At 42.1% G+C, this 13,961-nt stretch overlaps 1 pseudogene; it reads right to left on the bottom strand.

Annotated features, from left to right (window-relative positions):
- Window positions 1–7,329: 7,329 nt before the first annotated feature.
- On the bottom strand, window positions 7,330–11,881 carry LOC146556342 (trace amine-associated receptor 13c-like; annotated as a pseudogene).
- Between the last annotated feature and the right edge of the window lie 2,080 nt (window positions 11,882–13,961).

Below are 13,961 nucleotides of genomic sequence, written 5' to 3'. Positions count from 1 at the left end.
AGAACAAGCTGTGCGAGCTTCGGGCACGGATCTCATTCCAGCGAGAGATGCGGGACTGCTGCGTGATCTGCCTCACAGAAACCTGGCTATCGGACAAGGTACCGGACTCCGCAATACAACTACCGGGGTTCTCCGTGCATCGCGCGGACAGGTCACAGGATCTTACTGGGAAAAGCAGAGGCGGTGGTGTGTGTTTCATGATCAACAACAGCTGGTGTGATTATGCGAACGTGCACCCGGTCAAATCCTTCTGCTCACCGGACCTGGAGTACCTGATGATTAAGTGCCGGCCATTCTGGCTACCGAGGGAATTTACAGCAGTGATTATTACGGCTGTTTACATTCCCCCACAAGCCGACACTGACCGAGCACTCAGGGAACTGTACAGCGCGATCAGCAGCAAGGAAACTGCACACCCAGAGGCAGCGTTTATCATGACCGGGGACTTTAATAAGGGAAACCTGAAGAAAGTCTCACCCAAACTCCACCAACGCATCCATTTTAACACTCGTGGAGACCGGCTACTCGACCACTGCTACACCTCTTTCCGGGATGCGTACAAAGCCCTCCCCCGCGCCCCATTCGGCCAATCAGATCACCGCTCCATCCTGCTCCTGCCCGCCTACACGCAGAAGCTGAAACAGGAAGCTCCAACCCGGAGGGCGGTGCACTGTTGGACGGACCAATCGGAGTCTGCGCTGCGGGACTGTTTTGATCACGCGGACTGGGAAATGTTTCACGTGGCTGCTAGGGACATTGATGAGTACACAGACTCAGTCTGCGGATTTATCAGGAAATGCGTGGAAGATGTCGTCCCATCCAGAACAGTTAAATCCTTCCCAAATCAAAAACCCTGGATTAACGGAGATGTTCACGCGGCACGGAGCACCGCCTTTGCCTCCGCGAACACATCGGACTACAAACACGCACATTACCAACTCCGGAAGACGATCAAAGCAGCCAAACGTGAGTACAGGGACAGGGTGGAGCAACAGTTTGACAACCCTCGGAGTATGTGGCAGGAACTAAACACGATCACAGACTTTAGAGGGAAAACCAGCACACCGCAGACCACGGCCTCTCTGTGTGAGGATCTAAACGTATTCTACGCTAGATTCGACACAGCGAACACCATGAGACCGGACAGTGTGCGCACCGCGGATGACGTCAGTGCGCACACTGTGTCTGAGGAGGATGTGCGGAAGTGCTTCAGGAAGGTGAACGCACGCAAAGCTACTGGTCCGGACGGGATTCCCGGCCGCGTCCTCAAGTCATGCGCGGCTCAGCTGGCTGGAGTGTTCACACACATCTTCAACCTTTCCCTCTCTCTGTATGTAGTCCCAGCCTGCTTCAAAATGGCCACCATCGTCCCTGTACCCAAATCCTCCACCATCTCCTCATTGAACGACTGGCGACCTGTAGCCCTGACCCCCATCGTAAGCAAATGCTTCGAGAAGCTGGTCAGGGACTTCATCTGCTCTGCACTACCCGACTCACTGGACCCTCTACAGTTCGCATACCGCCACAACAGGTCCACTGATGATGCCATAGCCCTGACACTACATACTGCCCTGTCACACCTGGAGAAGAGAGACACGTATGTGAGAATGCTGTTTGTAGATTACAGCTCAGCATTCAATACCATCGTTCCCTCGAAGCTGGACAGGAAACTGCAGGATCTAGGACTGAGCAGCTCCCTCTGCAGCTGGATCCTTAGCTTCCTGTCTGACTGACAAGTGGTCAGACTGGGCAGCATCACCTCATCCCCCATCACACTGAACACTGGTGCTCCACAGGGGTGTGTACTGAGCCCTCTCCTGTACTCACTCTACACCTACGACTGCACAGCCACTAACAACTCCAACATCATTGTGAAGTTTGCGGACGACACTACAGTGGTGGGTCTTATCACCAATGGTGATGAGACGGCTTACAGGGAGGAGGTCAGCGCCCTGACCCACTGGTGTCAAGACAACCATCTCACACTCAACGTCGCAAAGACAAAGGTGTTGATAGTGGACTTCCGGAGGTGCAGAGAAGTACACACCCCCATCACCATCAACGGCGCTGCTGTGGAGAGAGTGAGCAGCTTCCGGTTCCTTGGTGTACATCTGGCTGAGGATCTTACGTGGTCAGTACACACAAACAAAACAGTGAAGAAGGCGCAGCAGCGCCTCTTCTTTCTCAGGAGACTGAAAAGATTCGGCATGAGCCCCCGCATCCTCAGGACCTTCTATCACTGTGCCATTGAGAGCATCCTCACTGGATGCATCACCACCTGGTATGGCAACAGCACCGCCTACAACTGCAAAGCTCTCCAGCGAGTAGTGCGGTGCTCTGAACGGATAATTGGAGGTGAGCTTCCCTCCCTCCAAGACATCTACAGGAAGCGGTGCCTGAGGAAAGCGGGGAGGATCATCAAGGACTCCAGTCACCCCAGCCATAAACTGTTCAGACTACTTCCATCAGGAAGGAGGTTCTGCAGCATCCGGTCCCGTACCAGCAGACTGAGAGACAGCTTCTTCCATCAGGCCATCAGACTGCTGAACACGTCATAGACACCTCAGCTTCACTACTGGAACTTTAACATTATGCACTCCATACTGTACAGTAATGCCACTGTTTTGCACATGTCTCAACTCTGTATATTTTTATATATTTTATTTATTGTTTACTCTATTTAATTTGTAAAATATGTGTACACACACACACACACACACGTAGAAAAATATTTAGTATACACATCCAGAAATGCATATACTATTATATATTGTACATATATTTATTAGTTTCAGATGTAGCCATTCTTGTATTTTGCTTGTTTACATTATTGTATTTTGCACAACTCTGTTGCTTGTGAAGCTCGCACACAAGAATTTCACTCACATGTGCTGTACCAATGTGATGTGACAATAAAAGTGATTTAATTTGATTTGATTTGATAAACAATATGATTATGTAACCAATATGTCAGCTAACCAAAGAATAACTGAAACAATATCTGTAACAACAGAGGACAATTTATTCAGGGTGTGACAGCACTTTACCACCTGTGTCCAATATCTCATACAAATTTCTGGACCGGAGCACATACGTCCTTTAAGAACTCTTGGACTTCATCACAGCCTCTCTCACATCCGCATTACATGTGTAGTTTAAAGGAAACCTGTTACATCCTGTGAGGCTGTGGAAGTGTGTGGGCATGGTGTTGTCCTCTCCCTCTCCCCCCCCCCCCCCCCCCTTCTTTCTTGCCCCTCCCCGTGTTTCTCTCTGCTGCTCATCTGCCCTCGTTTATCACCAATTACCCTCCAGAGGTGATATAAGCTGGAGGAGAGCAGTGTGGGTGTGTGAGAGGCTTAAACACAAGTGAGTCTCAATTTGATATTAAGTGAACATATTGAGTCTTGGTCCATGGGTTGTAAAACCGCAACATCCTCCATCCGTAGTAAGAGAATGAGTCTGTGGCAATAACCAAAATGTCTCCATATAACCTTTGTGAATAAGAAAATAGTTGGCCAACAAACAAAAAAACCATTGTATAGAGCTAAATATGAAGCATGTCTGTGAGTCGTCTTGATGCATCCTCAATCGTCCAGGTAAGTAAATCTCCAAAAGTTGATTCTGTTCATCTGTACGTAGTGTTTTCAGTGGGAGAAACGTTTCATCACTCATCCAAGTGACTTCTTCAGTCTCAGCTGACTGCAGGTTTCCCCAATCTTATCAACAGTACATTTGCATAATGACTGAAACAAGCCCACTGAAGGAACAATGGGCTGTGAGGTCAGTTCCTTCATCATAATTATGTAAATTCTCATGACCATTGATCAACAACCACTGATCAAAGACCACTGATCAATTCCCAACAGAATTAGTTTTCCCTACGTCAGGAGCACGCACTGGGCTGCCCAAATCACGGACAAACAGTATCCCACATTCTTGATTTTTAGTTCACAAACACTTCTTACTTCTTGACTAACTTCTCCTGACACTTTGGAGATGTTGGTTCTTTATACAGTAAAGTCACAGTGGGATACTAACAATATCAGGCTGATCCTGTCACGATTTGTTCCCTCTGTCCAAATCACAGCAACAGTATCCCACAGTTGTTTGTTTTTGAACCCATTTTGCACAGAGAGGCATTTTTTGAAAAATGTATTGATAGCAATGTTGAATATTATTACACAGAAAAAAAGCAACTACACCTAAAATAATTACACCATGACGCCTCTGCCTTTCTAAATGGAGGGACAGTAACTGCATGTGTATATGTAAGCGTGTAAAACCTGCAGATAGTAAGATTAACAGTAACAGTATTTTGTCTGTATCCGCCATTGTAGAAATTCTTCTCATGTAAACAGCGTGATGTAAAAAAAAGGCACACACCTTTGACGTTGCGTGACGAACACCCAATTCCTTCTCCACACGTAAACGCAAAAACTGAGTTTTAAAAAATCTCAGTTTTTGGTGATTTGAAACGCCGTTTAGGTGTGAATGAAAGGTCCAAACGCATAGAAAAAGCTGCATTTTCAAAAATACCTGTGTAGGTGGGGACGTTATCTAAAAGAGTTATTAGTTTATTTTATTGCTCCCTGTAATTTATAGCAGTTTACTTTTATTTGTTTAATTGTTTGTTTTACTACCACTGCACTATCAAAAGATGATGATTCCTTTTTGCTGTCTTCCTGCAATGCACTGTTGGGAACAGCAAGCGATGCAGCTGATGAAGGGAAAGGAAGCAAAAGCGGGGATAAACGACAATGGGTCTTTTATTAATCAGCTTAAATTTTCTCAGAACTTCAAACCTTCTTTATATTTTATCTGAACTGAACGTATGTTACTCTCAGTTATTTTTAAACACATTTCTGCAGAACATACCAGAGGCAGCTTGAGCATATAACCCTCCTTGAAGCCTGGACCTCAACTAAAGATGATCCCCCTGTATCAATGAAACCACGGCCCTTTCAGATGCCACTGCCTGCTGATTCAATAGTTTTGCCAGGAGAGCATAGGGCAGAGCCCACGTCCTTGCTGCAGAGTCTGGTGTAGGGCTAGAATATCATCTGTGTTAACTTGATGTCACCTAATGGCCATTGGTTGTCTTTTGTCACAAGCACCTTGTGCTTTCGAGCGCTGTGCTTAGAAAAGGCTGTTTTTATTGTTTCGTGTGTATTTTCTATCAAAACTCTAGTTTTATGTGCCCTGTCAACACAATTAAACTGGCATATAGTTTGCAGTCTACACTTTTAACACAAGTTGAAATGGAGACCACAACCGGGGCTGTTGTGGACTGGCGCTTATCCTCCTCCGGGGAAACAAATCAGGCAATCTCTGGGTTTAGCCAATGTAGCAGAATGAATATTATATTTCAATACTGGCTTGTTGATCCTGCTACTAGCCAATCACATTAGATGGTGCTGCTATAAATAGTAGCTGCCATCTGAGCATCCCTGACTCGCTCACCTGCTACTGTACGCATCCAGGCCACTTGACTTCTCTAGCTGTTACAGAGATCACCTGTGGATGATTTTCAGCCTCCCATCGAATGCTGGTTGTGGCTGCAGAAGCCTCCAATGGGTCACTTTGTTTACAAATTGGGCAATGCTGTGTAATCGAAAGAGTGGGCCTCAGTGGGCGGCTGATAGCTACATTTACAGAACCGTACATGCAATACATAGGAACCTGTTAATGTGCATGCTAATGTTTTTAATTATTTAATTAGAGCAGTCATATGTATGAAAACTTAGATACAATAATGAGAAAAATACATAAACCACAGCACCACAGGGAACTGTGCTGTCCCCTCTTCTCTTCACCCTGTACACCTCTGATTTCTGCTACAACTCTGAATTATGCCATATTCAGAAGTTTGCAGATGACACGGCCATCATGGGGTGTATCTGGGATGATCAGGAAGAGGAGTACAGAAGTCTAGTGAGGAACTTTGTCGCATGGAGTCACACAAACCACCTGCAACTCAACACCTCAAAGACTAAGGAACTGGTTGTGGACTTCAGGAGGTCCAGAGAAGGTCCACTGCCGGTTCAGATAGAGGGGGAGGAGGTGGAGGTGGTCAACACATACAAGTACCTCGGGCTGTGGGTGGACAACAAACTGGACTGGTCATGCAACACAGAGCACCTGTATAAAAAAGGCCAAAGCCGACTGTACTTCCTCAGGAGGCTGAGGTCTTTTAACATCTGCAGGAAGTTCCTGAGGATGTTTTACCAGTCGGTGGTTGCTGGAGTACTTTTCTATGCTGTGGTGTCCTGGGGGAGCAGCACAGCAAAGAGGGAGTCATCCAGACTGGAGAAACTGGTGACAGTGGCAGAGAAAAGGACACTAAAAAAACTGATGGACATTATGGACAATGCCAGGCATCCTCTGCACACGGCCATTAACAACCAGAAGAGTCTGTTCAGTGACAGGTTGCTTCTCCCCAAGACAAGAACTAACAGACTTAAAAACTCCTTTGTCCCACACGCCATCAAACTGTTTAACTCCTCTCTGGAGGGGAGAGGGAGGGGAAACAGGAGGACAAAGGAGGGGGGAACAACTAAGCTGTAGTGCCTCTTCACCTCACTGTACAATACCTTGTGCAATACTTTTTGTAAATAGTCAACAGTGCAATAGACTCAATACTTGAAATGTGCAATTCACTTGTATTTTTATTTTTATTCCTATTTATTCTATTTATCCCCTTCGTATATTTTATTTATATTTGTCTCTGTATTTATATATGTGTGTGTGTGTGTGTGTGTGTGTGTGTGTGTGTGTGTGTGTGTGTGTATGTGTGTGTGTGTGTGTGTGTGTATATAATATTCTGTAACTCTGTAACTTCTGTCGGTGCTGTGCTTTTTGGAAATCGAATTTCTCAGAGGAACCCACCCGAGGGATTAATAAAGTTCTATCTTATCTTATCTTATCTTATCTTATCTCATCTTATCTAATCTTATCTAAAGTACTGAAGCTAATTTATTCTTAAACTTAAATACAAGTAACAAATGACAGTTTTCACATAAAAATTATTTGTAATGTTTCTACCTAAATAAGAAAAAAGTAATCAAATAAATTTAATTTGCAATTTTCTATCTGTCTGTGTTTTGAATAGAACAGAAATAAATACAAATGTGCTAACACTGATTGCACTGAATTTATAGTTAATCCAGTAAATTGGATAAACATTGTAGATAAACAGGATGTTCAGATAAATTTAATTGCATGCATCATGATACAGTAGAAAGCAATTTTACATTTCTAGGGTAGATAATAGATTAATGAAGTTACAGGTTTACTATATTATGGGAGCATGATTTTGTCTAATTAGTCTTATTACAGTATGTTGGCTTCACTAGTTTCATGTTTGAAAATCTGCAGTGTGATGATCAGTTTTACAGCATTTCTAAACCAGGGGTAAAACAGGGCATAGATCAAAGGGTTTAGACAAGAATTAAAGTAAAAGACCATGATCACAAAAAATGTAGATGGATTATTGACCATGTCTTCTACACCAAAAGAAAAGCAGAAGAATGGACAGTAGCATATTAAAAACACAACTACAAGAATTCCAAGAGTCCCAGATGCTTTCAACTCAGATTTGTTTGTGTGATTCAATGAACGCTGCAGTGTGACAGCTGTAACATGAGAGCGCATGGCTCAAGCCTGAGACACAGCCACTACAAACACTCTCATATACAGAATTACGATAACTGGAACTGGAACAAAAAAAAGATAAAACCGTGTCAAAAATCCCTGCAATATCATTAATGATAAACACACACTCTCCATAGCAGGAATTATACCTGCTTTATCAGTACATCCTTCATATAGAGACTGCTGTAGAAAATGGCAAATAACCAACACAGAGAAACACTAAGTTTGACTCTTGCCACAGTAATTCTGGTGGGGTAATGCAGAGGGGGACAAAAAGCCACATAATGGTCAATTGATATTAGAACTATGTTCCCTGTTGAGGCAAAGGCAATGTTGCCAGTCAGCAGTTTTGGGAAGGTTACTTTTAAAATGTATTCCATTACAGATTATAGAATACATGCCCTAAAATGTATTCTGTAACATATTCCGTTATGTTACTCAATGAGAGTAACGTATTCTGAATACTTTGGATTACATTTTACAGCTACATTTATGTATGGAAGAAATATAGTATCATCAGAATTCAAGTATTTTTAGACATTGAATTTATGACACTGAATTTTTATCCTCCAAATTTCCCTGCAAAAATTCACCTGCAAAAAAGTATTTTTTTTAACAAGTATCCTATTTTCTAAAGCACAGCATGTAAAGGGTAGCTCGGTTAGCAGGATGCTAGCATGTAGCGCTTAGTGAGACACGCCTCAGACGAGTTGAGCAAAGACCCCGTCTGTGTACTTTATACGTGAGCAACGGATTTAAATAAAATTAACGTTTCAAAAGACAAACTTGAAGATAAAAAACAATATAATTACCGGAGAATCGCCAGGGTTCGCCACTTCCATCTTGCTGTTCCTAAATTCAAAACTGCCTCTGCAGTCAGGCAGGGGAGGCGTGGAAATTGAGTTAGTCAAACGTTTTCCTTAGTTCGAGTAGATGATAAAATAAAATAAAAATAAATGGGATTTTAAGTAGGACTAGGCGTTCTGTAATGATCTCTATTTAGGAGAAAAACTTAATCACTCACCTTTAAACAGCTCTCTTTTAGGAGACAAGCTGCTGGCTAACGGTGTCATGTGATCAAACAGAGTAATTTAATTGGCTGAGAGCCGCTGGACTCGATCTAGTGCTGATTGCTCTGGCTTGGGTCATTCAAGTTCATCACTTTTGCAGTTGAATTTTTGCAGGTGAATTTTTGCAGGTGAATTTTTTGCAGGTGAATTTTTGCAGGTGAATTTTTTGCAGGTGAATTTTTGCAAGTGAATTTTTTGCAGGTGAATTTTTGCAGGTGAATATTTTTGCAGGGAAATTTGGAGGATAAAAATTCAGTGTCATAAATTCAATGTCTAAAAATACTTGAATTCTGATGATACTATATTTCTTCCATATTTATGTACTATTGCTGTGTGATTTATTACTGTTACTGAAGGTCCGCGGCTCCGAACCGTAGTAAAGGGACCTCTGGCTAATTCGGGTCGTGTCAGGCTTGTGGCCGAAAAATAGCTTTACTTTGTTGTCTGGGTCAACTCTGCTTGTGAGAGACAGAGAGAGGTGTTGAAAGGCTGCTCCAACGGAACTTATTGTTTCGGAGGAAAACACAAACAAAGTGTACAGTCGAGTTTTAATAGCTTACTTACAACTTGGCTCATCAGGCACTCTTCTTGGCTGCAGTGGTTATTATTATATTTACATGCTTCCAGCTCCCGTTTCTGCTCATAACAGCTCGTACTTTTCCACTCGCCTTTTTCTCCCTCCTCGCGCTCACAGACACATAACGAGTATGGCAGTCTATTCTCCCTGCAGCACGGACTACACTGCCCATGATGCTACATTCTGCCTATCCAGTTGTTCAGTGATGACGCGACGAATCCTACTTCCGGGCCTAAAGTAGTCTGCGTTTAATATGGCTTTTGTGTTGTTAACATGTTTAATGTTATGTATTTTCTTCTATTTGATCTCAAAAAGCTTCTAAAACAGTCAGTGATCACTGTTGACCTCCCTCGGCTTTTATTACCACAAATCTAAGCTCAGTTTTTAAAACCTTATGATGTAACTACAGCCCAGCCCATGCAGCAGTATATGAATGACTAACCTCGTATTGTGGATGGATTATCTCAGTTGTTCTCCTGGCTGAAGTTTGGTCCTTTTACAGCATCCTGCCATGCCATTACATTTGTTCCTGACCACTGAGAACACTCACGTTAACTTTTATCGAGTAGGAAAAAAAGTTAGCTTGTTTATATTATGCTAACATAGCTGTGTCGCTAGCGGTCACGTAGCACATCATTATATACCAGCTAGCCAAACTTCAGTAACCCTACAAACGTCACTGCTGTTTAGTTTTCTGTCTTCATTTATGTTGGAAGTGATAGCAGAGCTGTACGTTTTAATTTGTTTCCAAAACCCCGCAGTCAGGACATGCTATATTGTATTTAGATAGAAGCTAGCGAGCTAACTCCCTGCTAACTTCTAACTCCGTTAAATGTCATAAATTCTGTTTTCATGGATGCCTGGATGTGTAAAGCGCTTTGGGATTCTTAGGGACTAGTAAAAGTGCTATACAAATACAGGCCATTTACCATTTACCATTCTAGTATCAGCTGATGTTTGTTGGAGCCACAGCTGTAAAGTTGCTGCTCATGATATCCGTTTGGATATGTGGCAAACATGAAGGTGAAACCAGGAGATGTCCTTACTGAGAGACAATTAACACCAGGATCCTTTTCTTGGTAGGTGAAAGCTGGTAACTGTGCAGGGGCGGATCTAGCAAAATTTTGCCAGGGGGCCAGGTTGGGCATTAATAAGAAAAGGAGGGCACAAAAAATACGTTTCTTTCTTATTCTCATTTAAAATGTCTAGCTTTTAACAAATAATTATCCATATCTTACAACCAAAATTTTTATCTGATGTCAAATGTATAGAAATCTATTATTGTACATAGTAATTTTTTTGGAGGATCCCAAAATAATTTCTTCAGAAGTAAGAACTGTATATGATGGCAGTGTTTTTCCACATTTTCTAGAAACTTCAATTAAGTTTTATTCTTTCTCATCTGTCTATCTCCTTTCACTTTTTAAAGGTTGCCATGTTAGAAAAAATATGTTGCCCTGCCATGCTGTTTATTGATGTGGTAAATGAATAGTTTATGAAAATATCACTAAATCTGTCATTTATTATTTTTAATATTCAGTAATGATCATGTCTCACCTCTAGTCTTCTCTGGCTTAATTTTAGGTTTCCACCATGTGTAGTTCAGGAGGTTAACTCGACCAACTCTTTGGGTTTCGGCTACTGTTTAGAATACCAGAATAGGGAGGATGGTGTAGGTTTAAGTTTATTAGATTGATACATATGTACCAACAAGACAGTGCACATCACTGTCACAACGACATTTGTTTTTATTCAAAGGCTTTATGGTTTTTGCTGGTGGGCCGGTCTCTAGTCAAAATGCCCGGGCTGATTTTTTGTCCCAGTCCAGCCCTGCCTGCCACAATATGAAACAGGAAAGTACCGCCGTATAATCCATTTATTTCAACAAAGTAACTGTATTCTAAATACCACCTTTTTAAACGGTACCTCTAACGGAATACAGTTACTCATATTTTGTATTTTAAATACGTAATGGCGGTACATGTATTCCGTTACTCCCCAACACTGCCAGTCAGATACCAATAAACAGAACACATAGGATCACCAAGTACCCAGCAGGCCATGTTCCTAAAGATTTCAAATGGCATCAGCAAGAGACCCACAAGAAAGTCTGAGACAGCCAGAGAGAGGAGGAGGATGTTGGTAGGTGTGTGAAGCTTCCTGCAGAGAGACAAAAATATATATATTCAACAATAATCATTTCAATATATCCTTACTGATATCATTTTAAAGGAGGTCTTTTACATTAGTAAAAGACCTCCTTTAAAAAGACATGATTCTTTCTAGCCACATGAAACATTACAGTCATTGCTAAAGTACATCAAGTATGTGCCACATTCATTACACTTATCAATCAATCACTGTGTTTCTAAACTTTAAAATCCATTTCATTTAAAATATTAACTTTGTGCCTGAAGTGAGAGACTGAGATGATGACCAGAAGGTTTAGAGCAGCAGTGATCAGAGAGACACATGACAGCACAATGTTCAGGAGCACAGCTTTGGACCAGTGAGGTGCCGGCTTCCTGCAGGAAGTGTTGAGGAGTTTTGGAAAACAGAGCTCGACTCCTTTCTGTATCTCCATCATAAGACAACTGTAACTGCTGCAGCTCTCTGATCAAAGCTTTCCCTTATAGAGCTCTCCTTATCTCTACCACCAACCCCACCTCTACCTCCACCTCCCCATCCTTCCATTTCTGCTCTTTTTCTCTACACAAACTGCTGAGGTTTCACTTTTTTAAACTCCCCATCTCACATGCAATTTACAGTGCTATCTTTTAAACCCATCTATCCATCCATCCATAAGAAGCCCAGACCTCCCTCTCCCCAGCCACCTCCTCCAGCTTGTCCAGGGGAACACCAAGGTGTTCCCAGGCCAGCCAAGAGATATAATCTCTCCAGCGTGTCCTGAGTCTGCCCCGGGGTCTCCTCCCTTGTGGGACATGCCCGGAACACCTCACTCAGGAGGCGCACAGGAGGCATCCTTGTCAGATGCTTGAACCACCTCAACTGGCCCTTTCGATGTGGAGGAGCAGCGGCTCTACTCTGAGCCCCTCCCAGATGGCAAGCCGTCCTATCCCATCTCTAAGGGAGAGTCCAGCTACCCATGGTGCTGATCCTTGTTCCCGCTGCTTCACACTCTGCTGCGAACCGTTCCAGTGCAAGCTCAAGGCCACCACCTGATGAGGCAAACAGAACCACATTGTTAGGTTAATTTTTATAATAGTTGTCATTGTTGTATTTAAATTCAACTGGTGGGGGAGGCTGTTACATCTTGCAGGAGCTCCAGGAACTCACTCTGCAGTTTTTAGATCTTGCCACAGATTCTCGATTGGATTTGGATCTGGACTTTGACTGGGCCATTCTAACACATGGATGTGTTTTGTTTTAAACCATTCCATTGTTGCCCTGGCTTTATGTTTAGGGTCATTGTCCTGCTGGAAGGTGAACCTCCGCCCCAGTCTCAAGTCTTTTGCAGACTCCAAGAGGTTTTCTTCCAAGATTGCCCTGTATTTGGCTCCATCCATCTTCCCTTTTTTTTTCTTCTTCTTCTTTTTTTTCCCGTTCTTTTTGGATGTTTCTCATGATGAGCGGAATGAGGTGCCCTTTGCACTGAGAAAATATAGCATTTCATGATTGTCTTCCTGCTGAACACTCATGCAGATTCTTTTCACTGGATATTTTGCATTACTGAAGAGATATGGTGGACAATTTGAAAATGTACAAAAAGTTTGCATTTATTTAAAGGAAAATGAAGACAGTTAAAATGTTGTGAAAAGCATGTAATGTCAATAAGATTTATTTTTTCTGGTTCAGAGGTCTGTTGCAATTCCAACAAAAAAGAATTTTATGTACATAAAAGCTCAAAGAAGATGCACCTAAAGATTTCCTCATTTTATTTAGCGTCTCTTAAACATTGTAAATGCTCCAACCTTATATTCCTGAACTTCAGTCATGTTCAGTCAAGTCAAGTGAAGAGGTCAAGTGGTTTCCACACTCTTCACAAAAAATGTTTGTTTTTTTTAATCAGGGAATAATAATAATAATAATAATAACAATATTAAGATAGATAATAAATTAATAATAATTCCACTATAATCATTCTTCCTCTAATATGATATAAGAGAACCTGTATCTCATTTAGATGATGATTGTATAACATAATATTAGATCCAGACTTGATGGCATTTCAATGTTTTGCTATATGAAAATGCAACTGAGAAGGATATTAAAATTCACATTTGTCCTTCCTGACACAGTGGCAAATGTGTTTTTCACAGTCTCTGTTTAGATTGCAGTGTATCAACCAACAGTTGCTATTTAACATTAGTTGCTAAATGTTTGTGAAAATGGCAGATACATCGTTTATCCATATTTCTGTATATTTGTTTCAACTGCAGTTGGTAGTGGAAGGCTAGAGTTCTTTTATTTGTTGTAACACTAAAATGTTCCATTAATACAAACTTCAATTTCAGTGCCAAATGCATGCTGTTTCCAGAATTTAAAAAGAACTCTATGAATAATACCACACACTACATAGCAGTTTGTAAATGATGGGCCTGAATGACCCAATCACCGATCAGAGCCTTAATGTGGGCTGGGTTCACTCATAACCAGCTCAGAACTGCAGCCAAGGAAAAACAATTAGAGAAAAGCCTCTCTTC

Source organism: Mchenga conophoros, linkage group LG16, assembly GCF_057382185.1.
Source record: "Mchenga conophoros isolate Kocher_MC1m ecotype Shallow Benthic linkage group LG16, M_conophoros_male_GT1.1, whole genome shotgun sequence".
Taxonomy (NCBI): Eukaryota; Metazoa; Chordata; class Actinopteri; order Cichliformes; family Cichlidae; genus Mchenga; species Mchenga conophoros.
The sequence above is the reverse complement of the archived record's forward strand: the minus strand, read 5'-3'. Positions and strand labels throughout refer to the sequence as shown.